This window comes from Adiantum capillus-veneris, chromosome 25 (genome assembly GCF_014529385.1).
Source record: "Adiantum capillus-veneris isolate H3 chromosome 25, ASM1452938v2, whole genome shotgun sequence".
Lineage (NCBI taxonomy): Eukaryota > Viridiplantae > Streptophyta > Polypodiopsida > Polypodiales > Pteridaceae > Adiantum > Adiantum capillus-veneris.
Genome location: NC_140955.1, coordinates 30,357,266 through 30,361,957, shown reverse-complemented (window position 1 = coordinate 30,361,957; position 4,692 = coordinate 30,357,266).

The window sequence follows — 4,692 nt, the reverse complement described above, 5'->3', positions numbered from 1 at the left end:
AGGAACCATTTACTTTACAAGATGGTTATCTTCTCTATGGCAATAGATTATACGTTACTAACTCACTACGTGAGAAAATAATGTATGAATCTCATGCTCCTCCTTATGCGGGGCATAGATGGATTCAGTCTACCCTAAAAGGGATTGAAGCATATTTCTATTGGCCTACCATGAAAGCATACATACAAGAGTATGTTTCTAAATGTGTGTATGCCAAAAGATGAAATTTGATAGAGGGAAGCAACTTGGATTGCTTCAACCTTTGCCATCCCTAATTCACCATGGGAGAGCATATCCATGGATTTTATCTTTGGATTGCCTAAGTCTATCCATGGGAATACGGGAATATGGACGATAGTTGACAGGTTCAGCAAACAAGCTCATTTTATACATGTCAAAAAGACTATCAAAGCCCATCAAATGGCAACCTTCTTCATATCACAAATCTTCAAGTACCATGGCTTGCCAATGTCCATAGTATCGGATAGAGATCCTAGAATGACCAGTAATTTCTAGAAGGGTCTCTTTGAGAATTTAGGGACAAGGCTAAACTTCTCTTCGGCCTATCATATGCAAACGGATGGCCAAAGTGAAATAGCTAACCTAACAATTCTTAATATACTAAAAGCCTATGTGATGGAAGTAGATCAAAGGTCCCAATGGGAGAAGTACTTACCCTTAGTGGAGTATGCCTACAATAACACAGTACATACTTCCACGGGAAAAGCACCTTTCGACGTAATTGAGGGAAGATAAAAAAGTCCCTTGCTACTTAAGGTACAGGGGAATATCTTCGCTCTGCAGATGAGTATAGCCGAGACCTACAAGAATCTTTCCAAAAGATTAAGGATGCTATCTCTACCTCACAGCAAAGGCAAAAGGCTGCTGCTGATAAGCACAGAAGAGCTCAAGCCTTTAAAGAAAATGATTGGGTCTTACTTAAATTTCCCAAGCTCTATTAAGGCACACGACGAGAAAGAATCCTATGTGACACCAAAGTACTATGCTAAGTTAGCAAAAAGTACTATGGTCCCTTCGAGATTCTTAGACCAATCAATGAGATGGCCTATCAACTCAAGTTTCCCAACCATTTTCTCATACACAATGCTTTTTATGTGAGCCTACTAAAGCCTTACAAAGGAGAGCCACCTCGACGAGAACCAACTATTGAAGACCCACCGGAGATCAAGGACCAAGAAGAGGTGTTGCAGCCCGAGTCCATTCTCCAACATGAAGACAAGGTATTAAGAGGCGGTAAGACTATCTGACAGTATCTTATTAAGTTTAAAAATTATCCTTTTGAAGATGCCAGATGGATGCAAGGCATACAATTAAAGGATAACCTAAACCTTGTTAATGCTTACAATGCTTCCCTAGAGTAAGCAAATGTACAAATGTTAAAAATGAAAAAAGTTTTTGTCTTATAAGACTCTCTTTTTCTTTATTGTGCACAAATGTTAAGTAGTATGCATGCTTAGCATCAAGTTTGTGGACACGACGTCTTCCAAACACCAAGTAAAGCTTGTCACTCTACTGTGGAAGATTGATAGGACTAATGCGGAGACATGCTTGCGGAAGCCTTAGGCTCTCAACGCCAAATGGATTAATCATCCATTATAGAACGATGTCGTAGGGTAAGATAGGAATCCTCTACCCGCTAGAAAAAGGACTAATGAATAGGCTTTATCTTCTCTACCCCATACTCGAGGACGACTATGATTTCAAGAGAGAGGTAATGTCATAATAATTAATATCTAATTCTCCTAAATGATTTTCTCATGTTAAACTGATCATTTAATATGGGGAAGTGCCAGGGGAGAAAAAGCTAGAATATTGGTTAAGCTGGCAGACCGACCACAATAGGGATCCAAAGGAGGGAAAATAGGGATCCAAAGGGGGGGCCATTTGCAAAAGAGCAATGTGCAACAATGGGCTTTAAAGACCCTAAGGTTCAGCCCATTAAGACTTCCAAAATGCTAAGGTTCCAAAATTCAAAGGTTGTGTCCAAAGGTCAAACATTGGGGAAATTGGATGCTTTGTGTGTGTACCAAAAAGTCTTCAAAACTCCTACAAAGGAGGGGGCGAGCCTTGCAAGTAGGGGATGAGAGAGAGAGAGAAAAAAAAAAAAACACACACACACACACACACACACACACACACACACACACTCACATGCTCCCTTTACACAAAGGGAATGAGGGACACATGTCAACTCCCTAGGCCAATTGCCCACAAGGTGCACTCAAATCCTATTGGATGACCATGGAGGTGGACCAATCAGAATTAGGCTAGAGTAAATCTAGTTTAATTTATTTATAAACACTTAATAAAAGAAACAATAAGAATTAAGCTCTTTAGAAGACTATTGGACAATCTCCCGAGGGGTCCAATGAGCATTCAATAGCCCAATGGCTTGCCTGATTCCTATTGGTAAGAAGACAAAGGGGTCCAATGAGAGTTTAGTTGCATTGATTAATTACGTAAAGCTCTCACAAAAGGGAAAAATGGGGACACTTATGCTACTTCATTTTCATTGGCTACGCTTGGAGAGGTCCAATGGGCTATCAGCATGAGTAAATTGCATGAGGGTCGACCAAGAGAGAGGGGGCTGAATTTCTCAAGGCATATTCCACACACACTCACACTAGCTCATGTGTGAAGCAAGAAGACTCTCTCTCTCCTTCTCAAGCTTTAATGTAAAGCTTATCACCTACTCCAAGCTTGTGAGAAGGGAAGCCTACACCAACAACTCTTGGCTTTGTGATGCAAATCCAACCAAGAGCCAAGCTTCAATGCATGCTCATCTCCTCTATCATGCTCATATTATCATACATATTTCCCGTAAGACTACTCCTCCTTCCTCTCAATCTACTCTCATACCCCGCTAGCTCTCACCATCTTCGAAGGTGTGTGAGGTCTTGGGTCTGAGACCGTGAGGGAATTGATGTTGTGTTTTATAAGTGTTTTGCTTAGTGCTTGAAGCTTCCATCTTCATTGCACCAGCTATTTTTTGAAGGAACACAAAGAATTGTATTGTAAAATGTCTCTCTTAATGGGGGAAACCTATAATACAAAGCCTTTTGGAGGGGGACAGGCTCCATGAACATCCGATCCTCAAATGTTGTCAATAGCTTAATTTTGCTCTCTATGGAAGTATTGTTCATGCCTATCTAACTAGGTGTTATGCTTTTTGTTGCTCACTCCACCCAAGCACTCTTGCTATGCTCATTAGGAATCTATTCTAATGAAATGCTCACTATGTCTATGATATTTTCAGCTACACACAAGTTACTAGGCCATTGAATGTTACAATCTCCTTCACCCTGTCAAAAGCCTCTTGTGCCTCTTCATCCCACCGAAAACCATAAACCTATTGAGCCATATTTAGAAGAGGATATACATTATGGAAAAGCATCCAAAAAAATCGTGAAATACTTTAGCTTATGCACAAATGAATCCAAACCTTGAGCACTTGACAAGGGTTCCATCAACACTAAGGTTCAATTGAGCACCCTCCTCATCAAGCCTTTGGAAACAAAACTACAGCTTTGATAGATGCTCTGACCTAGAACTATAGCATCCAATATCATCCATGAACACCCTAATAAACCTGACCAAGTATGGCCTGAATACCTTGCTCATCCAATCCTTAAATGTAGTATATGCATTCATCTAGCCACCACAAGGCATCCTGTAGTAGGCAAAACATCCCCATGGGGAAATGAATGTAATCTTCAGTTGGTCCTCAAGAGCAATACCTATTTGGAAGTATCCAAAAACCTGCCCATAATGGAATACCTCTCATGAACTACCACCTGGTTCAAGATTTCAAATTGGAATCTTGACCTACCACCTTGTTCAAGATTTCAAATTGGATAGTGATTCTTCTTTGTAGCTGCATTCAACGGCTTGTTCCTTTCCAAATATGATCCCATGTGTCTGACAACCACAATTCGTTGACGAGATGTTGACATTGGTAAACAAATGAATGATCATATTGTTAGCCATTTGACATTGCGCAAGATGATGACATGTTTTAAAAAATTGATGATAGGATCATTAGTCATGGGGTATTGAAAAATGTCCTAGTTGGTAGTGCTTTGATTCACATATCTACCAAGTGTGGTGTACTTTGATAAACATATATGCCAAGTGTGATAACCTTTTGAAAGCGAGGGTTCTTGACAAGATTCCCCATCTAGGAGTCTTTTGAAGTCCACTTAATATTTAGGGTGTGTCGTCAAAGTTATCAAGGTGAGGGAACTTTGGACTATTTTTTGACGAATGTGGAACTAAGGATTTTGTTGACCAAAGGGGATGGGAAAACCTTATCTACTCTTCCAATGACACTCTCACACACACTATCATCTCACTACTCTAGTACAAGTTATAAACATGCAAAAAAGAGACATATCAATTAAACTCCATGTCCAAGCAAACATAGATAGAATAAGAGAGGAAAAGGATGAGTAATGCACACTATTAGCCTTGGTCTAGCCCTCAAAGTGTGGTCTTCTCTTAAAAACTTTAAAATTGTTGAGCAATCCAAAGAGAACTCAAAGCTTGTTACATAATGAGGTTACCACAATAAATTTAACCAATTTGTAGCTTGATATTTTCAGTTCTCAACCATCATTGATCTATAGTTGATATTGAACCCTTTGAATCAAGTCTTTGATGTAAGTGTTGACT